Source organism: Mustela nivalis (assembly GCF_964662115.1).
Source record: "Mustela nivalis genome assembly, chromosome: 3".
NCBI classification, from domain to species: Eukaryota; Metazoa; Chordata; class Mammalia; order Carnivora; family Mustelidae; genus Mustela; species Mustela nivalis.
In genome coordinates this window covers 80,479,938-80,504,226 of record NC_139022.1, presented here as the reverse complement: position 1 = coordinate 80,504,226, position 24,289 = coordinate 80,479,938, and the positions used below count along the sequence as shown (strand labels likewise).

The 24,289-nt window shown below is 42.2% G+C and overlaps 1 protein-coding gene across 2 annotated transcripts in view; it reads right to left on the bottom strand.

Moving 5' to 3' along the window:
- Positions 1-24,289, bottom strand: part of FAM169A (family with sequence similarity 169 member A) — a 104,263-nt gene that overhangs the window by 79,247 nt on the left and 727 nt on the right. The gene's annotated exons all lie outside the window — the stretch shown is intronic.

Sequence of the window (24,289 nt, the reverse complement as noted above, 5' to 3'; positions counted from 1 at the left end):
TGTTCCCACTGCTTGCGCAGTCTCACTGTCAAATAAATAAATATATAAATACAATCTTTAAAAAACAAAACAAAATAAAAAAAAACTTGTCTCTTGAGTACTGGTCTTTTGAGTGACGGGCAAACTTTGGGGTTCAGGAACAAAAGTAGTTTCATTTTCTCTTTTCCCATCTTGATTCTTTCTTCTGCTTGTTTTTACCTAATTGCTTGGCCTGAAACTCCAGTACAATGCTAAACAGAAGCAATGAGAACAGACATCTCTGTCTTGTTTCTGATCTTAGGGAAAGTTTTCAGTATTTTACCAGTTAAGTATGATTTTAGCTATGGGTTTCTCATGCATGATCTTTATCAGGCTGAGGAAGTTTCCTTTTTGCTATTTTGTTGATTGTTTTCATTATGAAAGGGTGTTGGATTTTGTCAAATGTTTTTTCTCTGTTTAGAAGATCATATGTTTTTTCTTTATTCTAGAATATGCTGTATTCCATTGACTCTTTCATATATCGGGCCAACCCTGCCACTCTTGAGAATAAATCCCACTTCATCATGGTGTATAATCCTTTTTATATGATGTGAGATTTAGTTTTCCAGTATTTGCAGAGGATTTTTGCACCTGTGTTCATAAGTGATATTGGTCTGTGGTTTTCTTTTTTTGTGACGTCTGTCTTTATTATCACATTATTCTGAACTCATAGAATGGGTTAGGAAGTACTCCTGTTTTTTGGTAGACTTTGAGAAGAATTTGTTTCCTTCCTTCCTTCCTTCTTTCCTTTCATGGCTTGATCCCATGACCATAAGATCATGACTGGAGCTGAAACCAAGTGTCGGCCACTTAATCACCCAAGTGCCCCCTATTTTTTTCTTGAATCAGTTCTGAGTATTTGTGTGTTTTTAGGAATTTGTCCTTTTCATGTAGATTATTTAATTTGTTGACATGCATTTGTTCATAGTATTCCCTGATACTGTTTTTGATTTCTATAAGATGGATAGTAGTGACCCCCCCTTTTTAAAAAAGATTTTATTTATTTCTTTGACATAGATCACAAATAGGCAGAGAGGCAGGCAGAGAGGGGTAAGCAGGCTCCCTGCGGAGCAGAGAACCCGATGCAGGGCTCGATGCAGGGCTCTATGTGGGGCTCCATCCCAGGACCCTGGGATCATGACCTGAGCCAAAGGCAGAGGCGTTAACCCACTGAGCCACCCAGGCGCCCCTAGTGACCCCCTTTTACTTCTGATTTTAGTAATTTGGGTCTTCTGTTTTTGTCGTAGTCAGTCTATCTAAAACCTTTTCAATTTTGTCAGTTTTTTCAAAGAATCAATTTTTGGCTTTGTTGAACTTCTCCCTTTGTTCCTCTCTTCTCTGTTTCCACTCTGATATTAATTATTAACTTCATTTGTTCATGCTTTGCATTTAGTATGCTCTTTTTTTCTTTTTCTAGTCTCTTTAAGTGGGAAGTTAGGTTATTGATTTGAGATCTTTCTTCTTTGTTGATCTGTTTACATGTATATATTTCCCTCTTGGCACTATTTTTGTAGCTTCCCATAAGTTTTGCTATGTTGTATCTTTGTTTTCATTCACTTTGAAGTACTTTTTAAATTCTGTTGGTGTTTCTTCTTGGACTCCATTTGTTATTCAGGGCATGTCATTTAATTTTCATGTACTTGTAAATATCCCAAATTTCTGTTATTAATTTCTAATTTCATTTCACTGTTATCAGAGAACATATCTTGCATGATTTTAATCTTCTAAAATTTGCTGCAATTTGTTTTATGGTCTACAACAAAGTCCATCCTGGAGAATATTTCATGTGTACTTAAGAAAATGTGTATTCTGCCATTGTGGGGAGGACTGTTCTTTGCATGTCCATGAGGTCAATGAGTTGGTAAATAGTCTTTAAGAGTCTTCTATTTCTGGGGCCCCAGAGTCCTGGGATCAAGCCCCGCATCAGGCTTTCTGCTCAGCAGGGAGCCTGCTTCCTCCTCTCTCTCTCTCTCTCTCTGCCTACTTGTGATCTCTATCGAATAAATAAAATCTTAAAAAAAAAAAAAGTCTTCTATCTCCTTGCTGCCTGCCTGCCTTCCTTCCTTTCTAACATTTTATTTATTTGTTTATTTGAAAGAGAACGGAAAAGAGAGCATGAGCAGAAGGAGAGGTAGAGGGAGGAGCAGACTCCCCACTGAGTAGTGAGCCTAACATGTGGCTTTATCCCAGGACCCCAGGATAATGACCTGAGCCCAAGGCAGATACTTAACAGACTGACCCACTAGGGCACTTCCCTTGCTGCCTTTCTCTCTAGTTGCTCTATCCATTATTAGAAGCTGCGTATTCAAGTCTAACTATTATCACTGAATTGCCCATTTCTCTACTCAAGTCTGTGAAGTTTTCCTTCACGTCTTTTGGGGCTCAGTTGTAGGTAAATTATTATATCTTCCTGATCCTTTTATTATTATAAAATATCCCCGTTTATCTTTGCTAACTTTTGTATTGATGTTTACTTTGATATTAGTGGAGGCACTCGAGTTCTCCTTTATTATTTGTATGGTATATCTTTTCCCATTTTTTTACTTTCAACCTATTTATGAACAACATCCTTTCATATGCTTATTGGTCTCTTGACTATCCTCTTTTGTGACTGTTTAAATCTTTGCCTATCTTTAATTTTAATTTTTTGTCTTATTCTTATTGACCTGTAGTTCTTTATATGCTCTAGATACAAGTCCTTTGTGGAACATATTACAGCAAATGCCTTTTCCTAGTCTGTAGATTCTCTTTTCATTCTTTTAATAGTGCTAATGAGGAGTTAATGGAGTTTAATTTAGCACAGTTTTCTTTCACTTACTTTTTCATTTTCTGTCCTACTTAAGTCATCTTTGCTGGGGTGCTTGGGTGGCTCAGTCAGCTAGGTGTCCAAGTCCTGGTTTCAGCTCAGGTCATGGTCTCAGGGTCTTGAGATCGAATCCCTCCCTCATCAGGCTCTGAGTTAAGTGCAGAGTCTGCTTCCCCTTGCTTCCTCTTGCTCTCTCTCTCAAATAAATAAAGGAAAAAATTCTTTTAAAAAATCTTTGCTGACTTGGAAAGGTGGTTTCCTCCCCCTCCCCTGCAGCATTATTATGGTAATGGCTGACGAATACATTGGATACTGCCAACTTGTTGTCCAAAGTAGTTGTACTCACTTATACTCAAATCAACAGTATTTGGGGATTTCATTGCTTCACAGCTCTTCTTGTCAGACTTCTAAAGTTTTAGGCTGATTGATGTAAAATGCATTCTGACTCTAGTTTGAACATGCAGTTTCCTAATTACTAATGAGATTGAGAGTATTTTCATACATTTACTGGTCATTTTAATGTATAGTTCTGTTTATTAACTGTTCCTTTCTTATATACTCATCTATATGTTTGAAAAACCTCAAAACAAGTTTTAAAAAAGCATAGCAAGGTGCAGAATAATACAGGGCTAGACAGAGACACACATATGTGTATATGTGTGTTTGCATGTATGCAGTACATGTGTATCTAAGTTTTAATATGCCCAGTATACTTTTGAAAAAACATGAAACAATAAAGTTGGAAGAATTATAGGGCACCTGGGTGGCTCAGTTGGTTAAGCAATTGCCTTCGGCTCGTGTCATGATCCTGGAGGACCAGGATCAAGTCCCATGCATCAGGCTCTCAGCTCCACGGGGAGTCTGCTTCTCCCTCTGACCTTCTGCTCTCTCTCACTGTCTCTCTCTCAAATAAATAAATAAAATATTTAAAAAAATAAATAAAAGACATTTATAGTGAACTACAAAAGCAAAAAGACAAAATTCATTATAATTTGTTAAATTATGAGGGAAGTTTAAAAAAAGTATAAAAAGTGAAGTGAGAATAAAGTTACAGACCTATGCTCACCGACCTATAAATAAAGCATACCGACCTATGCTGTGGGGACAGGGAAGGGCAGTTTAAACCTTGCTAGAATTTTGGTGAAAGAGGAGGATCCAGAGAAGCAGCCAGAAGGCCAAGTGAGATTGATCTCAAGTGAATCTAAGTCAAATCTTTGATCTCTCTGTGGTAGAGGATTTCAAAAGAAATGCCCTTGGGTCATAAGTCAATCCACTAAAGCAGTAAAACTTCACCAGACTACAAGATAGCATCATCTGAGGAACTTAAAATTAAGGGCCACCTCAGACCAATGGAACCAAAATACCTGAAAGCGGCTCCAGGGGAGAGAGGGGTGTGTGTGTGTGTGTGTGTGTGTGTGTGTGTGTGTGTGTATAGACTCCCTCCCTAGGTGATTTTTATGGGCCAAGAGTTTGAAATCCCACAGAGTTGATGCTGATATGTATAACATTGAACTACAGTGTTTGGGAAAACAGGCTTTTGTTTTGGGATATGGTTATTATGATCAGTTTCTTTTTAATTGAAGTGTAATAAAATTAGGAACAAAGGAATATGGTAAGTGACATCAATAGAGAAAAAATGAAATTATAGCTTTAAAAAGGTTTCTATCTCAATACATGGGTTTTGTTTTTTTTTAAGATTTTTAAAAAATCTATTTATCTGACAGAGAGAGAGAGAGAGCAAGCCAGCACAAGCAGGCACAGCAGCAGAAAGAGATGGGGCGCCTGGGTGGCTCAGTGGGTTAAGCCGCTGCCTTCGGCTCAGGTCATGATCTCAGGGTCCTGGGATCGAGTCCCGCATCGGGCTCTCTGCTCAGCAGGGAGCCTGCTTCCTCCTTCTCTCTGCCTGCCTCTCTGCCTACTTGTAATCCCTGTCAAATAAATAAATAAATCTTAAAAAAAAAAAAGAAAGAAAGAAAGAAAGAAAGAAAGAGAAGCAGACTCCCCGCTGAGCAGGTAGCCTGACGAGCGTCAGGGTGGTGATGATGACATGAGCCAAAGGCCAATGCCCTAAACCTAAACTGACTGAGCCACCCAGGTACCTCTCAATATGTTTTTTATTTTAAATGATTTCCACTCAATGAGCATTCATTGAGAATCTATGATGTACAAAGCCTTGCACTAAAACTTTGAGTTTTGGTTTTTTTTCCTTAATGCTAAGAAATGGTTCTTATCCCCACAGTTATTCGAGTCTGGCTAGGAGATATAAATGACAAGTGATAAAACAAGGCAGAAAGAAATACCATGCTTGAAGAAATGGAGTGCTGTGGAAACACTAAGGAGGTCACTCTACCAAGCAGTGGGAATGCAGAGACTTTCCACAGAAACCAAGATTTGAAATCAGCCTTGAAGGATGAACAGAGTCTCAACAGGTGAAGAAATGCGGTAAGAGGACAGATTTGCCATTTGGGGAAGAGTAGGAGCAAAACCTCAGCAATGAAAAAGTGCACATAATTCACACCTCATTCTTCTCTGGATCTACCACGATGGGTCCTGACTGATCTCCAGCCTGGGCAGCTCCAACCTCCACCCTCCTGTGGCGCAGGCCTCTTGCCATCCAAGGGAGCCACAGCTCCTGGTATTTCCATAGAACACTGGACAACTCATTAAAAAAATGACCATTTTTTTATTAGCCTGTAACTGCATAAGGGTCCCTGAATATTTATGCTTCTAAGATTTTTGTATTACCAAACCAATGTATGCTGTTATTTCAAAATCAAATAACACTGCACGGTATAAAATAGGAAGTGAAATTCCTTCTTAAAATTCATCAGAGGTAAGCACTGGGTGTGGGCATTCATCCAGTTTCTCTGTTTGTCTCTCCTTGTCTCTCTCTCTCTGTTTCTCTCTCTCTCCACACACACACACAGATGCACACACACACACACACGTATATACACAAACATATGTAATAAACACATAGTATTATTTAAATGTTCATATCAGACTGTATATATGTATACATACATATGTATAGGTCTGTGTATTTATGTATATACACACCATATGTGTGTGTGAGTTTAGTAAACTAAGCAATTCTATGTGTACTTATATATGTACTTAGTACATTTATAGAGAACGTATTGTCTCTACATATAGAGTGTCTGTCTATACATGCACATATATATTTATGTGTGAGGGGAAGTATGTGCTCCTCTCAAACTCAGGAACCTTTGGCTGACTGCCCCTCACATACCCGCTAAGTGCAAGCAGTTCACTCGTTGTTCCAAGCCCTACGTGGTCAGGTGGCTGCCTGCCCCCATCTCTGGCCCCTTCTTCAGCCATCCTGGCTACTTTCTAGAAGGGTCAATAGTTGGGGAGAAAAGGAATAGTTTTCCTCCTGAGTACATTCTTCAAAACTGGGGTCCTTTCAGCAACTGTCTTCAAGGTCACTATGTTGACATGACTTGTTATGGCGATAAAGGAAAGACCTTAGGGGAAGCAGAATGAAAGCCAGCCCAGAAACATGCGGAGACGAAGTCAAATGGCTGGTATTACGTGCTCTCTCCCCAACTCCCAAGAGACAAAGCGCTCCCTCTTTTTGACTGACACCCCACAGGAGGACTTAAGCTCAACACTGCTTCAGACACACTGAGAGCTTTGTAAACTGCTCGTCTGTCCATGAACAAACCCAGCTGCTTCACTTCTCTGTGTGTTTACGTGTTTTTCCTTCTTCAAGCTGGGACACCCTCACCTGCCACCGTGCATGAGGCAAACTCGAATCCTCTTTCAAAACTCAGCATATTGTGCAAGGTTGTTTTCCCCTACATGGAGACCACAGTGAGATGTCCCCCACCCAGTGATTTAGAAATAAGGCTGCCACAGAATAAAATAAGTAAGCCACATAAACTATGGATATGGTTAGCCCCCTGGAGGAGAAAAACAACCAACTGTGTATAAATATGTGACTGAAGAATTCTAAAGATCTTCAATTTCAAAGAAAAGGAGACTACAGTATTGGGCAAACTCAGGGAGAAAATATGAAGAAGAGCTATAATAGACTGAAACACAATTAATTCTGATTGCCGGTTGCCTGGGTGACTCAGTTGGTTAAGCATTTGCATTCAGCTCGGATCATGATCTCAGGGTCCTGGAGATCAAGCCCCACATTGGGCTCCCTGCTCAGCAGGGGATCTCCTGCTCCCTCTGTCCCTCCCCCCTCCTTGTGATCTTTCTCTCAAGCACTCTCTCTCTCTCTCTCAAATAAATAAATAAATAAAATCTTTTTTAAAAGATGTGTTTAAAAAAAAAAAAAGATGTGTTTAAGGGGCGCCTGGGTGGCTCAGTTGGTTGGATGACTGCCTTCGGCTCAGGTCATGATCCTGGAGTCCCGGGATCGAGTCCCACATCGGGCTCCCAGCTCCATGGGGAGTCTGCTTCTCTCTCTGACCTTCTCCTCACTCATGTTCTCTCTCACTGTCTCTCTCTCAAATAAATAAATAAAATCTTAAAAAAAAAAAAAAAGATGTGTTTACCTTGTTCACAGTAAGGCCATGCAAAGAGAAGGGCCTGGTAAACCCAGGAAGCAGTGGATGGAGGGCGTTGGGGAAGGGCACAGAGACACAACTTAGCGGGTGGGTATCAGTCATTTTCACTGCTGTATATTTGTCTAGCATACGAATCAATTACAATTTGTCTCCTATTGGTAGAAACTAAGATGGTTTCCAAGAGCCAGCCATTGTAACCTTCTCAATGGATATTCTCATCCACATGTCTGCCTTCATGAGTTTGTATTTTCTGGAGTATATGTTTAGGAATGGGATTACTGTATCGTAAGGGGTGAGGCTGTTTGACTTCATACTATGTAAGGTCAGATTTTCTTTCACCTGTTTGTGCAGTTTATGCTGCTGCCAGGAATATATTTATATTGCTTATTCTGATCATTCTATATTCTTGACCAACACTAGGTGTTGTTAGTCTTTTTTTTTTTAAGATTTTATTTATTTATTTGACAGACGGAGATCACAAGTAGGCAGAGAGAGATGAGGAAGCAGGCTCCCTGCTGAGCAGAGAGCCCAATGTGGGGCTCTATCCCAGGACCTTGGGATCATGACCTGAGCCGAAGGCAGAGGCTTTAACCCACTGAGCCACCCAGGCGCCCCTAGGTGTTGTTAGTCTTAAACACTGGTTGAGTGGATGCAATGGAAATGTTATCTCATTATTTTATATGCATTTCTCAGATTGCTACTGACATTGCACATCTTTTACATTTTTTCTTATTCTTTTAAAGAATTATTTATTTTATTTATTTTTAATTTTTTTAAATTTTTTTATTTTTATAAACATATATTTTTATCCCCAGGGGTACAGGTCTGTGAATCACCAGGTTTACACACTTCACAGCACTCACCAAAGCACACACCCTCCCCAATGTCCATAATCCCACCCCCTTCTCCCAACCCCCCTCCCCCCAGCAACCCTTTGTTTTGTGAGATTAAGAGTCACTTATGGTTTGTCTCCCTCCCAATTCCATCTTGTTTCATTGATTCTTCTCCTACCCACTTAAGCCCCCATGTTGCCTCACCACTTCCTCATGTCAGGGAGATCATATGATAGTTGTCTTTCTCCGCTTGACTTATTTCGCTAAGCATGATACGCTCTAGTTCCATTCATGTTGTCGCAAATGGCAAGATTTCATTTCTTTTGATGGCTGCATAGTATTCCATTGTGTATATATACTACATCTTCTTGATCCGTTCATCTGTTGATGGACATCTAGGTTCTTTCCATAGTTTGGCTATTGTGGACATTGCTGCTATAAACATTCGGGTGCACGTGCCCCTTTGGATCACTACGTTTGTATCTTTAGGGTAAATACCCAGCAGTGCAATTGCTGGGTCATAGGGCAGTTCTATTTTCAACATTTTGAGGAACCTCCATACTGTTTTCCAGAGTGGCTGCACCAGCTTGCATTCTCAAGGAATTATTTATTTTAGAGAGGGGCAGAGAGAGAAAGAGAGAGAGCGAGCATGGGGAGAGGGAAGGAGAGGGAGAAGCAGGGAATCTCGAGCAGACTCCCACTATACAGAGCTCGATCTCATGACCCTGAGATAACTACCGGAGTTAAAATCAAGAGTCTGATGCTTAACCAACTGGGCCACTGAGGCACACTACATATCTCTTACATTAAAAATAAAATTATTTGAGAGAGAGAGAGAATGAGTAGCGGGAGAGCCAGAGGGACCAACGGACTTCCAGCTGAGCATGGGGTCCAACTGGGTGCCAATCCCAGGACCTTGTGATCATAACCTGAGCCAAAGTCAGACTCTTAACTGACTGAGCCACCTGGGTGCTCCATCTTTTACATTTCAAGTGAAGATTTGAGTCTCCACTTCTGTTCCTATCCTTTGCCCAGTTTTCTGTTATTTTTATTGTATTTATTGTTTTTCAGGAACTCCGTGTGTGTGTTGCATACACATACACACTTTGGATATGTTCTCCTGGTCCATGGCTTTTCACTTAAAAACAATTTCTAGGGGCACCTGGGTGGCTCAGTGGGTTAAGCCGCTGCCTTCGGCTCAGGTCATGATCCCAGGGTCCTGGGATCGAGCCCCGCATCGGGCTCTCTTCTCAGCGGGGAGCCTGCTTCCTCCTCTCTCTTTGCCTGCCTCTCTGCCTGCTTGTCATCTCTCTCTGTCAAATAAATAAATAAATAATCTTAAAAAAAAAACAAAAAACAAAAAACAATTTCTATGCCTCATTTTCCTCATGTGTAAAATGGAAAGACTATGGCCGCCTGGGTAGCTCTGTGGGTTAAAGCCTCAGCTCAGGTCATGGTCCGAGGGTCCTGGGTTCAAGCCCCACATTGGGTTCTCTGCACAGCAGGGAGCCTGCTTCCCTGTCTCTCTCACTCTGCCTACTTGTGATCTCTGTCTGTCAAATAAATAAATAAAAATAAAATAAAATAAAATGGAAAGACTATTATTAAACAAGTTAATCTATGTAACATACTTAGAACAATGAGTCTGGTTTGCTCAGTTGGTTAAGCATCTCACTCTTCATCTCAGCTCAGGTCTTGATCTCAGGGTTGTGAGTTCATGCCCTGCATTGGGCTCGATGCTCAGTGCAGAGCCTACTTAAAAAAAAAAAAAAAGATGGGCACCTGGGTGGCTCAGTGGGTTAAGCCTCTGCCTTTGGCTCAGGTCATGATCTCAGGGTCCTGGGATAGAGTCCTGAATCGGGCTCTCTGCTCAGCAGGGAGCCTGCTTCCCCCCCCCCCTTCTCTCTCTTCCTGCCTCTCTGCCTCTTTGTGATCTCTCTGTCAAATAAATAAATAAAATCTTTTTAAAAAATTATTAAAAAAAATTAAAAAGTTTTGAAAAAAGAACAGTGCATATAGGAAACATATAGGCAACACTGTATAACATTTAGCATATAGGAAACACTGTATAATCATTTATCATTATTATTAGTAGTAGTAGTAGTAATAGTGTCTTTGGATAAAAAGATTTATTTTTATAGTATTCCTTAGTGAATGGAAATTTTTTGTTAAAATGTCTAAATTTATTGGGACACCAGGAGGCTCAGTGGGTTAAGCACCTGCTTTTGGCTCAGGTCATTATCCCAGTGTCCTGGGATCGAGTCCTGCATCGGGCTCCTTGCTCAGTTGGAAGCCTGCTTCTCCCTCTGCCTGCCACTCCCCCTGCTTATGCTCTATCTCTCTCTCTGGCAAATAAATAAAATCTTTTTTTTTTTTAAAGATTTTATTTATTTATTTGACAGAGATCACAAGTAGGCAGAGAGGCAGGCAGAGAGAGAGAGGAGGAAGCAGGCTTCCTGCTGAGCAGAGAGCCCGATGCGGGACTCGATCCCAGGACCCTGAGATCATGACCTGAGCCGAAGGCAGCGGCTTAACCCACTGAGCCACCCAGGTGCCCTAAATAAAATCTTTTTTTAAATGCCTAAATCTATTAATTTTATTTTCCATGGCTTATGTTTTTTGTGTCTAACACCAGCCTTTTATTCTTGTTCCATGCTTTGCCAATTCTGTGAGTGTGTTTACAGTTGAAAACTTTTCCATCGAGCACTCTGGACCCATTATAACTGGGAGAGTAAGGAGAACACTTAACTCTTTGCTTCAGTGTTTTTGTTTTTTTTGCAAAGGGTACGTGACTCATTAAAGACAGCTTGCTATCAAAAACACGGATTTAAGGAATAAAACGGATGAAAAAACAAAAGCAGACTCACATTCTGACCCTGGAGTGAAACCTGCTGAATTCACATGGCCTGTAGTCCCAAGTCCTGCGGAGAGCTTCTCAAGCAGGAAGCCTCAGGCACTCGGGCTCTCCGGGTTCCTCCCTTGAGAGTCTGGGGAGGAGAAATCACCAAAGGCTGGTGCTTTCCTCAGGCGGTTCCCCACTGGGGAGCTCAGTCTAATCTTGACATGATCTCTACACCCATGATGTTCATCCCAACATCAAGGAAGAGGGCACCGGAACCAAGCCTGCAACTGAGGCAGATTAAACTCAATGATTCAAGCAGTATGACCCCAGGAGGGAAGGGGGACAAGCAAGAAGGAATGCATCATGTGTCCTGGGCAGGGTCTGCTTGGTCCCAAGCTGTGGCCCAAACCTCACACCGGAAAGGGGTCCAAACTGGGGACCAACCACCAGTTGACAAGTTCTGGGAAGAGGCTGAGCCAGGCTGTTGGGGAGCAGTGTGTCTCTGAGCCGGCCACGCTGGGTCTTAGAGTCCTGCAAGGGTACCAGCCTTCTTGTCTCCCTCCCACTCAGTTCCAGTACAGAGCTCAGAGCGTGCCCAGCTGGCACCTCTGGAGAATCAGGAAGGTCCCAGAGGCAGTGGAGAGGATGCTGACTCTGACCTTGAAGGTCAGGAAGACTATGTCTCCAACCACTTTTTACCTTCCTAGCCCCACCCTACATCAGCAGAACTAGCATTTACAGAGTCTGCAATAAATAACCAGGAGTCTGAATAAATAGTAAAAAAATCTCCTAAATACTGCATGTTGGGGGAGGAGGATCATTTCTCCTGTGTTTCAAAAGATGATGGCTGCTTTTCTGGACATTGTCATGAAGATCAAAAATATGCATTAGTCCACTGAATTGACTCTATAAAACAAGACTTTTTTAAAAGATTTTTTTAATTTGACAGAGAGAGAAAGATAGTAAGAGAGGGAACACAAGCAGGGGGAGCAGGAGAGGGAGAAGCAGGCTTCCCACTGAACAGGGAGTCTGATTCGGGGCTGGATTCCAGGACCCTAGGATCATGACCTGAGCTGAAGGCAGATGCTTAATGACTGAACCACCCAGGCACCCCTAAAACAAGACTTTTAATCATGGTGTCACAGTGAGCTTATACAGGTGCTCTTGTATGGTATTTAAATTTAAAATCTCTACTTTTTTTGTGACTCTTCCCCCATTTTTCTTTCCTATGATTGTTTTTTTTCAAATGCTGATTATTTTTATACACGACAGAATTCTTTTTTTGGTCTCATAAAACTTACTATATCCAAACAAGTCTACAAGTGTTTTACCTAAGACCATGTCTGTTCAGTGAACTGAGTTGATTTGCTGTTCTGTGAAATCAAACCTTACCCATCACATTAACTAAGTATTGTAGTCATTTTGCAATGTCATTCTCAGTGATTAAAATCACTTCCAGGCCCTTCTGTGGTCGATTATTTCCTTCTGCTCTGTTGAAGACATTATAATACTCATGGGGAAAGTTTCATGGAGACAAAAGCAGGAGCAGTTACTAATCAGGGGAGATGCTGGTTAACACAGAGCAGCACTGTCCAAACCCGGGGAGATCAAGATAGGCTACAAGCCACAGAACTCCACTTCACAGGACAACTCAGATAGCTGAAGTGAATGGTGGGAAAGTTCCAAAGCTTCTTCCCAGAGAAAAGTCAGCTTTTCCTAGATACCCCTCAGGACTCTTTTCTATTTGGAATTCCTCAGAGAAGCTATACTGAGTTTTCTGCCATTCAATTTGTGTCAGAGATCTAACCCAAAGAACTGATACTCAGGGGAGATCATCTATACTTTCCCAAGTTTCTTTGGTCATGAAATCCTTACTAGACAAATTATTCAGAAGCTACTCTGGTTAGTGGGAGGGAGACATTCAGAACTCGAGTTTCTTAAAGGAACGCATGTACTTCTTTCTTTCCAACAGTGAAAACCATGTATTAGAATATGTGTTCCCTGTTTCCTGGGTTGGGAAGCTCAATGACCAGTTTAAATTCCAATCGTAGCATGTTTGTTAATTTTTATCATTAATGCAGATACATTCCATTCTCCCCTTGGTCTTGCTTTTCTATCTCTATTTCCTCATTTACTACTTACGTCCCAAGGTTCTGTCTTCAAGCCCACATCATGCTCCAGAGACTCAAAACCAACGATTTTCTCAACATCTCAATTTGGAATTCCACAAGAATCTCTAACTCAGAAAGTTTAATACTGCACTTAATTTCCCAACCAAAGAAGAAGAAGAAGAAAGAAAGGAAGAAAAGAAAGTTCATTCTCATTGCTTTTCCCAACCCCAAAGAATGTTAACCCCATCCAGTCAATAGCCCAGTCAGAAACCCTCATCATCCTAGATTCTTCTCTTTATCACATTCCTCTGTTAAGACTTGCTGGGTCAGGGACGCCTGGGTGGCTCAGCTGGTTGAGCCGCTGCCTTTGGCTCAGGTCAAGATCCCAGGGTCCTGGGATGGAGTCCCACATCGGGCTCCTTGCTCAGTGGGGAGCCTGCTTCTCTCTCTGCCTGCCACTCTGCCTGCGTGTGCTCTCTCTCACTCCCTCTCTCTCTCTGACAAATAAATAAATAAATAAATAAATAAATAAATAAATAAATAAAATCTTAAAAAAAAAAAAGCCTTGCTGGGTCATACTGCTGTACAGCAAATACCTCCCACCTCTCAGAGGCTTAACACAATGAAAGTTTATTTTTCATTCTGACTACTGAGGCAGAGCTGGGGCTCTGTGCCCTTTTGTCACACTGACTCTGGGTCCCCGGGTGATAAAGTAGTCACTCCCTGGAACAGTTTTGGTCAACACAACAGAGGAAAAAGAGCTCTGAGGGGTTTCATTCTGGCAATATGATGCTCTCAGCTCAGAAGCAACCCATGTCCCCTCTGCTAGAGCTCCCCCACCCACCTCGCTTGGCTCTCTCACCAGACCGAAGGAGGCTGGGAAGCAAAACCCTACTGTGTGCCCGGAAGATAGAGAGTAGAAAAATTCACAAGCAGCATGAATGACTACCACACTGTCTTAGGATGGACTCCCCAGAAGCAGACCTTGGAATGAAGATTCATGTGAAAATGATGAATCAGGAAGTGTTGCCAAGAAAAAAATGGTATGATGGTGGGAAGGAGAGACATGGAAGAGAAGGGAACAAAGGAAGTATCTGACATCAAATAAAATCCCATGAAGGGCCATTTAGACTCAGAGCAGTCCAGACCATGAGCACGGAATCGAGAGTGGTTCTACTTCTGCACCAGGAGTCATTTGCTAGGGTTCCCCTCAGGGAGCTGTAAATCCTGGGTAGTTCTGGCTTTCCTTGCCTGTGTTGGCTATTAGAAGTGAAAGCACAACCTGAAAAAGGCAAAGGGATCTGGGAAGCGTACAGGTGGAGCCCTGACATCCTCTTCCACACCACATCCCCCGCCAAGCCGATAAATCAGTGCATCCTACTGGTTCTATCTCCCAAGTATTTCTTCAATTGTCTTATTTCTCTCTACCCCCAGTTGCCCCCTCCCTCCGTCACCCCTCGAGCCTGTCATCCCTGATCTTCTGCAGTGCTGCAGTTGGGATACTGACCTGCCGTCTTGACATCTCTCATCTAGTCTTCCAACCATAGCCAAATTGTTCTTTCTGATTCATACAGTCTTTCCCTGGTGACATCTCAAATTTGTCATGCCCGCTGTCTCATCAAGATATCATCCCCATTTTGCAGATGAAAAAACCCTGAGCTTCAGAGAAGCTAAGTAATTTCCTCAGCTTTGTCATTCAGTTAGTAACTGCTAAAGCTGGAATATGAATCTAGCATACATTACTTCTAAAACCTTACCCACTGTATGTCAATGCTTCTGGATCATGATTAATCTGTCCGCAATACTCTGATTACTCCTCAATTCGACAAACTTCAAACTCCACTTGTTTCAAACCAAATGCATCATATTCTTTACCTCTCTTACCAGATGTTCTGCTCTTGAGTTCTCAAAGTCAGTAATGGCCCTGCCATCTTCTGGTGTCACCCTTGACTCTTTTTTCTCCCTCCTTTCTTGTTTCTAGTTATTTCCACGGTGAGTGTACTTCTGACTTCTAAATGCTCATCACTGCAGGTAGGGCTGGCTTTATGTGCCCCACGCTGCGGTGTACAGAGTACCTGCCAAGTACCCATACGTGGGAGGTCCTGGAGCAGGCCCAGCGAGGGCTCATCGGTAGTGGATAGCATTCCAACAATAGTCTATGCCAAGAGATGAGATCGGAGTCCAGGGAAAGAAGCCAAAGTTGGCCAGTCAGTTTGCCAAGCTGGAAGTTCTTGGATACCGTTATAAACAAAGGGAAAGGAGCCAATGGAGAGGGAGAGACTGACTCATGACCGAAATGAAAGAAGCAGTCATGAATGGAACAGGGTCTTGGAAGAAGCAATGAAAGGTTTGGTCATACAGGTCTTTGGGAGACCACTGACTCTGATGACTGGGGTCTTGAGGAGAAGGAGGTGTATGCCTGGCATATATTAGGTGCTCAAAATAGGATTAAGAGATCTTAAGGAAAATATCCATCCCTTAGTCCCTGGAGGTACCTAATCTGAACTAATTTAGTTTTTTTTTTCTTTAATCTAGCATTTATCCTTGTATTTCCAACCAATATATTTATACTGCTATTTCTTTTTTTTTATACTGCTATTTCTTAATTTATCAATTTGGTATCAGTTAACTTCCTCTTAGGTAGATGATGAATTGATCTATTACATTGCCACTTCCTACTCCCCTTCTCCTTCAGGATAAGACATTCTAGATTAATCAATAGTCAAGGTATTGAGGCACCTGGCTGGCCCAGACAGAAGAGCACGAGATTTTTGGTCTTGGGGTTGTGAGTTTGAACCTCATGTTCAGTAAACTTAAAAAAGTAAACTTGAAAAAGACAGTGAAGGGGCATCTGGGTGGCTCAGATAGCTGGGCATCTGCCTTCAGCTCAGGTCATGATCATAGGGTCCTGGGATCAAGTCCTGCAACAGGCTCCCTGCTCAGTGGGGAGCCTGCTTCTCTTTCTGCCTCTCTCTCTCATAAATAAATAAATAAAATACATTTTAAAAAGACAGTCAGTGTATTATTGTGGTTTTGTAAATACACTTTAATGATGGTTCTATTAATTACATGTTGTATTTTCATAAATTTTTTTTTTATCATTCCTGGAATTAATAATCTTTAAAATGCTGTTTTCTAAGTACCTATCTTTAATGTTTTCCCAAGTGGTCCATTTGTCTTCAAATACTCTCAGTAAGACTTTTTTTTTCTTCCCCACATGAACAAGCATATTAGATAATCTATTTCCTTTTTTTTTTTTCTTTTCTTTTTTTTTTTTGGAGGCCTCCCGCCATGGCACTCCACCCCCCTACTGCAGTCTGTGTGGGTTTTTTACTCTCAGCTATCACCCTGAGAATTCCCTTCTCCATCAAACGATTTCTCTTCTGCTGTGTTTCCTTTTCCTGGATCCAGTGATACTCTCTTCCCTGGTTTGCTCTCTGTATTTGCTGAAGCACAACTTCTGGCAGGTGTTAAGAAAGGAGAGTGTCTTAATCCACCCCCTATACCTGATCATGGCTTGACAAAGTAATTTAAAAAAGCATTACCCCAGGCTCCTGGATAACTCAGTGGGTTAAGCCTCTGCCTTCGGCTCAGGTCATGATCTCAGGGTCTTGGGATCAAGTCCCACATTGGGGGCTCTGCTCAGCGGGGATCCTGCTTCCCCCCTCTCTCTGCCTGCCTCTCTGCCTACTTGTGATCTCTGCCTGTCAAATAAATAAAATATTTAAATAAATAAATGGTAAAAAAGCATTACCCCTTTATCTCCAGCTATTTTGATACTGACTATATGCCAGGTGGCTTATGACAACATAGATGGGTTTCCCAGAGTTCTGGAGGCTGAAAATCAGAGAGCAGGGTGCCAGCATGGTGGAGGTGTGGTGGGGACCCTCTTCCGGGTTGCACACGGATGCCTTCTACTCACTCATATATTTGCATGGCAGAGAAAGGGCACGAGAGCTCTCTGGGCTTCCACTAATCCCACTCATGAGAGCTCCTGATCATGACTCAATTACTGCCTAATACCATCACATTGGGGGTTGGGATTCAACATAGGAATATTAGGGGTGACAAAAATACTCAGTCCACAGCAGGCTAGTCCAACATGGCTGTTCACTTCATTAAAACCAAGGAAAATGTCTCATTCCACTCTGCTGTAACAGTCTTTAACAACATGACATAATCATGGGAGTGATGTCCCATCCCTTTCCATATTACTATGACCTAATCAAAGGATTGACATAACACTACCTTTGCCATATTTTATCTGTTAAAAGCGAGTCATGGGTCTTGCCCACACCCAAGGGGTGGGGATTAAACTAAAGAATGCACACCAGGAGATCGGAATATATTGGGGTTCACTTTTGGGTTTGTCTACCACAGGAACCATCTATATATGCTTGGTATTTAAAGTATTAGGAACATTAAGAAAATTGGGCAAATTAGAGGATCTAGCTGATGAGCTCTGTGATTTCAATTTAAAATGAGTGGGGGCGCCTGGGTGGCTCAGTGGGTTAAGCCGCTGCCTTCGGCTCAGGTCATGATCTCAGGGTCCTGGGATCGAGTCCCGCATCGGGCTCTCTGCTCAGCAGGGAGCCTGCTTCCTCCTCTCTCTCTGCCTGCCTCTCTGCCTACTTGTGATCTCTGTCTGTCAATTAAATAAATAAAATCTTAAAAAAAAATCAATTTAAAATGAGTGAATAGGGGCGCCTGGGTGGCTCAGGTGGTTAAGTATCTGCCTTCCCCTGGAGTCACAATCCCAGGGTCCAGGGGTCGAGCCCCACGTTGGGCTCCCTGCTCAGTGGGAGCCTGCTTCTAACTCCCTCTGCCTACTGCACCCTCCTGCTTGCACTCTCTCTCTCTGTCAAATAAATAAATAAAATCTTTTAAAAAAAATAAAATGAGTGAATAATTGACTTAGATTTGAAATTTTGACTTAAGAGGTATGAGTTTTAGTAAGTTTGAAAATTACTTCAGATTATTCGAAAATAACATCCACCACACTCATGTTTCATTTATTATACCCATATGTTTAATTTATTACAAATATGAGAATTATGAAAGTACGTGAAAAAGGAACAGCCAGTCTCTAAAGACAGACACAATCAATTCGTGTTCCTCGCTGTGCGTGCACTTTGCTCCTTATAAGAAGAACTTGCTTCGCCTCCCTTTTAATCTGGGCTACCTTGTAACTAACTGACCAAGAGAATGAGGCAGGAGGGACATCCTGGGACTTAAACCCAGGCCAGAGAGGGATCAGTAGCTTCTATTTTGTGTCTTTTGGAATGTTCTCTCTTGGAACCCAGTGGCCATGCTGTGAGGAAGCAAATCCTATATCTGATAGCAGAACATATAAAGAACTCTTAAAACTGAATAATAAGGAAACAAAACCCCAATTAAAACAAGCAAATTTCTGAACAGCTATTTCACCAAAGAAGATACAGAAATGGCCAACGAACACATAAAAAAGATGCTTAACATTGTCAGTTATTCGAGAAATGCAACTTAAAACCACAATGAGCTATTACTGTATACCTTCTAGAATGGCTATAATCAAAAAGACAGACAACAATTACTGTTGGGGACGAAGGAGAGAAAATGGAACCTTAGTATGTTGCTGAGGTAAATGTAAAATGAGGTAACCACTTTGGAAAACAGGCTGGCAGTTTCTTAAAGAGGTAAATATATGTGTATTATGCATGTCTTTTTAGTCTAATGTTTTAACAGCTGGGGTTTTGCAGACTCTAGAGTGACTGCCCCATCAGGGCTAGCGAATTCCTAGAGATAATAAACTACAAGGTGCCTTTCATATGCAAACCAACCAATCCAAAGCCAGTGCCCCAACTATTTCCTTTGTGGAACTCTCACTTCTAAAAGCCATTATTACTCTGTCCTAATCACCTTAAGGCAAGTACAGGACAACTTGAAACAGTCCCAATGCCCTAGAGCTCCCTGAAATTATTCAAACAGGCCAATCCTAAACCTGTTTACCGGTGAGGCATTTAAACAGGATTGCTTCTTGGGGCCCCACAGAACTTCTATCTCACATGGTGGTGGTAGATGTAAAATCCTGTTTAAATGCCTCACCGGTACCCTCCTGCAGATATGGTATAAATTCTTTTGTCCATGTATTCCCCTTTCTGGCTCCAGACCAGCTTGGTGCTTCCCAGGTGGCCCATTATGCCATGGAGTGATCCTTTATTCTGGGAACAAAGAGCAATCTAATAACTTTTCAGTGGAAATCACTTCTCGATCAGTTGGCCTCACCATATGTGAATGAAAATAAGACCAATAGGGTGCTTGGGTGGCTCAGCAGGTTAAAGCCTCTGCCTTCGGCTCAAGTCATGATCTCAGGGTTCTGGGATCGAGCCCCACATCTGGCTCTCTGCTCAACAAGGAGCCTGCTTTCCCCTCTCTCTCTGCCTGCCTCTCTACCTACTTGTGATCTCTCTCTCTCTGTGTCAAATAAATAAATAAAATCTTAAAAAAAATAAAATCAACATTTGAAAACAATCTGTTTACCACAGGATCCAGCAATTCCTAGGTATTTCCCCAAGTGAAATGAAACTGTATTTCCACACAAATATTATCACATGGATGTTCTCAGCAGTATTCATAATAGTCAAAAAGTGGAAATAACCCCCAAACGCATAAACGGATGAATAAATAAAATGTGTTATATCCATACAATGGAATGCTCAGAAATAAAGTCTGAACTATTGAAAGATGCTAAAACATGACAAAACTAAATATAATCATACTAAGTGAAAGAAGCCGGCCAGGAAAGAACACATGTTGTTATAATTCCTTTTACAAAAATGTCCAGAAAAACCAATTTATAAAAAAATACATATATGTATTTCTAACTGCCAGGGACTGGGTTAGAATAGAGATCGACTGCAAATAGGCATGGAAGTTCTCTTTGGGTTCATGAAAATATTCTAAAACTGGATTGTGGAAATGGATGAATGACTATATAAATTCATTTATCATCATTGAATTGTGTGCTTAAAACAAGTGAATTTTACAGTATATAAATTTATTCCTCAAAAAAACTGTTTTTAAAAAATAAGAAAGTCTGGGGGTGCCCGGGTGGCTCAGTCAGTTGAGCAACTTACTCTTGATTTTGGCTGAGGTCATGATCTCAGGGTCGTGGGATCGAGCCCCACAGTGGGCACCACACTAAAGGAGGTGTCTGCTTGAGATTCTCTCTCTCCCTCTGCGCCTCCCTCTACTCACAGGCACACCTGTGCGTGCTCACTCTCTCTTTCTCTTCTCAGGTGAGGAAGAGGAAGAAAGTCTGGAATAAGGAAGTCAGTGCCTTGTTCCCTCCTGAGGGATGAATATGATATTTCAGAAGAAATGTCTGGCTGCTATTATTTCCTACATCTACCACCACCATGTGAGACAGAAGTTCTGTGGGGCCCCAAGAAGCAATCCCAAGTGGACTAAACACAGCCTGTGTGGACACAGTGGGTCACCTTTCCCTGTGGGGCCTTATCACATGAATGGTTTGTCGTAGGTCTGTGTTGGGAGAATGTGGGCTTCCATGGCAGACTATAATAATACACCCTTACACTTCACAGACACTGATTCTCTGGCAGCTATTTTGTAACTCTTCACCTTGTAGATAACAGAACATGCAAATTCTGCCCTGTTCAACAGAGACCCAATTGACTTCCACCCCCCACTGTGGAGGAAGCTCATTTTCCCTCCATTTGCACATTCATTGCACCATTCCTGCTTCCTAAATGTGTCGGTTCTTTCCGTTCTTTGACTTCTCCAGTTTTAATATCTGCCAGATTCCCTAATTTGGGGGGGTGGGGGGAGCCAATCGTGTACATTTTATTTCTGAATGAGAATCATGATTTTATCTTTTTTGTAAGTTATCTTTAGCATGTATTTTTAAAAGATTTTATTTATTGGGGCGCCTGGGTGGCTCAGTGGGTTAAAGCCTCTGCCTTCAGCTCAGGTCATGATCCCAGGGTCCTGGGATAGAGCCCCGCATCAGGATCTCTGCTCCGCAGGGAGCCTGCTTCCTCCTCTCTCTCTGCCTGCCTCTCTGCCTACTTGTGATCTCTGTCTGTCAAATAAATAAATAAAATCTTTTAAAAAGATTTATTTATTTGAGAGCAAGAATGAGCACAAGCAGAGGTAGGGTAGGGGCAGGAGTAGAGGGAGAAGCAGATGCAAGGAGCCTGACATGGGGCTCCATCCCAAGACTCTGGAATCATGACCTGAGCCAAAGATAGATGCTTAACTGACTGAGCCACCTAGGCTCCCCAACAGACTTTTAAAAAAATCTTTTTAAATTATCTTATGTATTTTTTTTTAAATATTTTATTTATTTATTTATTTGACAGAGAGATCACAAGTAGGCAGAGAGGCAGGCAGAGAGAGAGGAAGGGAAGCAGGCTCCCTGCTGAGCAGAGACCCGGATTTGGGGCTCTATCCCAGGACCCTGAAATCATGACCTGAGCCAAAGGCAGAAGCCTTAACCCACTGAGCCACCCAGGCACTCCAGACTTTTTTTTTTTAGAGCAGTTTCAGGTTCACAGCAAAACTGAGCAGCAAGTACAGTGTCCCCATATACATGTACAGCTATCAACTACTAGCAACTATCAATATCAGATACCAATGATTCATTTATTACTTCAGGAACCTACAGTGACACCCCATTATCATCCCAAGTCTATATAACATGTTTTCCAATCATCAATAAGTGTCATCTTTATAAAAATCTCAAGATAACCTTCCAATATATCATATTGTCTCGATAGAGTCCAGAAAGGTCCCCTAAATAAGCAAACGGTCTGCTTTCAGAACACTGCCTTCACACAGTTTATTTCTGCCCAAGTGTACTACAAGTTATAACAGGATGGCAAATTCCATCCACAGAGAAGCCTGCGGGATCCTCAGAGACCTTGAGGAGAAAGTACCTCTTCCCAGTCTCTATCACACATGCACATATCCTCATGCTTTATTTTGTAAGAATTTAACTGTTTTACACTGAACTGAATTTCACAATTCACCTACTCGCTTGTGTGGGAAGCCCAATGGTTCCCCTGGATGCCCTCTTTTCCCTTCTTTATTTTTGTTTTCAAAAACAGCCGTCCTGTGTCCACTCTGGGCAGGCACGCTACCCAACCCTGGAGAGAGGGCAAGCAGGGATGCTATCCCAACTTCTGTGGAACTTGTGATTCTTAGATAATTGTACAAATACATACTGAGAACATGCTATGGAAAAACCCCATGACTTAAAACAGGGCTCCTAGTCTGGCTGGGCAGTGAGGTGGGGTCAGGGGAAGCTTCTTGGAAGAAATGACATTTGGACTGAAGTCTGAAGTTGAATGGAAGTTAGCCAGGATGTGTGTGTGTGTGTGTATTTTTTCATGTGTGTGGCAGTTAAGGAGTCCCTACCAGACAGCGGAAAAGGCCAAGTTCTTGAGGAGGGAAAGAATGTTCTAGGTGCTGTCAAGTCACCACCGTGGGGAGTTCAGCAGAGAGTGGAGGGTAATGATATGAGGCTTGTGATCAAGGGAAGTCAGTCGCTGAAGGACATGTGAAGGTATTTTATTTATTTTAAGAGCAAAAGGAAGATGTTTAAATATTTGTATCCTAGGGCACCTGGCTGGCTCAGTTGGTGTAGCAACTCTTGAGCTCAGGGTTGTAAGTTTGAGCTCCAAGTCGGGTGTAGACATTACTTTAAAATAAAATCCTTTAGAAAAGATCTGTATCTTTTCTAAAATACTCTAAATTGGAAAAGATCATTTTAGGGATGACGGTCAGGTGATATGATGAATTTTGCAGCAGGCCAGGGTTGAAATGTTTGTTCAGATTAGAACTGTGGCAGTGGAGCTGAAAAGAAATGATAAGCAGAAAGAGTTGGAGGTCCCTGGAAAAAGAAAGATGAGACATAGCTTTCTTGACTTAACAAAGTCCCTGTAGGCAGGCCCCTGGACATCTTGATCTCTCTCTGACCTGCACTACTTGCCCAAAGCACATTGCTTGCAGAACTTCTTAGGAGATGTGGAGACTGCACAAGGATAGATGTTAGGAGTTAATGATTTTAAGTGGACAAAGGAATGTAGAACACTTGGCCACTATCAGGCTGGGAAAGGGCCTAATCATATCAGGGACAATAAATCAGTGGTAAAACTCCCAATGCTGGTTCAAAAGTAAAGATTAACTTGACGCACATTCTTGAGTTATCTTTGCGGGATCCAAACTCCCCAGAGCACTCAGAGCCCGGACCAGCTGGAGCTGGAGAGTTGATGATGCTGACCCTGGCTGGCCCTCGGGACTTGGATGACTGAGACCACCTTAAGATGACTTTTGCCTCAACTACACACTGAGTTCCCCACTGCACAACCCTTTTCATGAATGCATATGTACCCTTAGCTTAAAACTGCCTCAGTTTTGTTGTGTTTGCTGTTTGAGGAGACACTGTCTTGGGAAATATTTTTGGTGTTCTTTACTTGTTGCAAATAGAAACCCTTCCTTTTCCTGTTCTTTGGCCCAGTTGGGTCTCTTGGTTGGATACCCACAAAGAGGCAAACCCAGCTCTGGGTAACAGAGGGACACAGGTGATATTTAGAGAATAAACTAGAGAGTACAAGGTGATGGGCCAAATATGAGAGAGAATGCAGGAGAGATGAGTCAAAGATGACTTCTAGGTCAGTCAGCAGATTGCACTACTGGGTAGGATCCTTCTCTGAGGCAGGGAATACCAGAGGAGAACACCCCTCCGCCCCCCACCCCACAACCCCTTTTCAGTCTCAGGAAATCTCTCCAGCTGCTCTTGGGGGTTTGATTTTTTGGCATTGAAGGGGGAGATTGATCAGTCTCCTTTTCCTTCCTTGAGCAGCATGATCCCAAAAGAACAGAGATTTTTCAACAAAAGCCAGGAAAGGGGCTGTCTTATGGAACATCTTTTGTAGAGCCAACTATACACAAGTCCCTGAACAAAGACACATAAAATCCTGGTTAGCTTCTTGAAGTGGGGAAGGGAAAATGCTGGGAAAGAAAAAGACAGTGGGTGGGGGATGGGGGTGGGGGAAAAGGAGGAGGACAGTGTGGTTCATGATCCTGCAACTCAGGGAGAGAAAAGTCACCTCTCTGATGAAAATCCCCAGGAG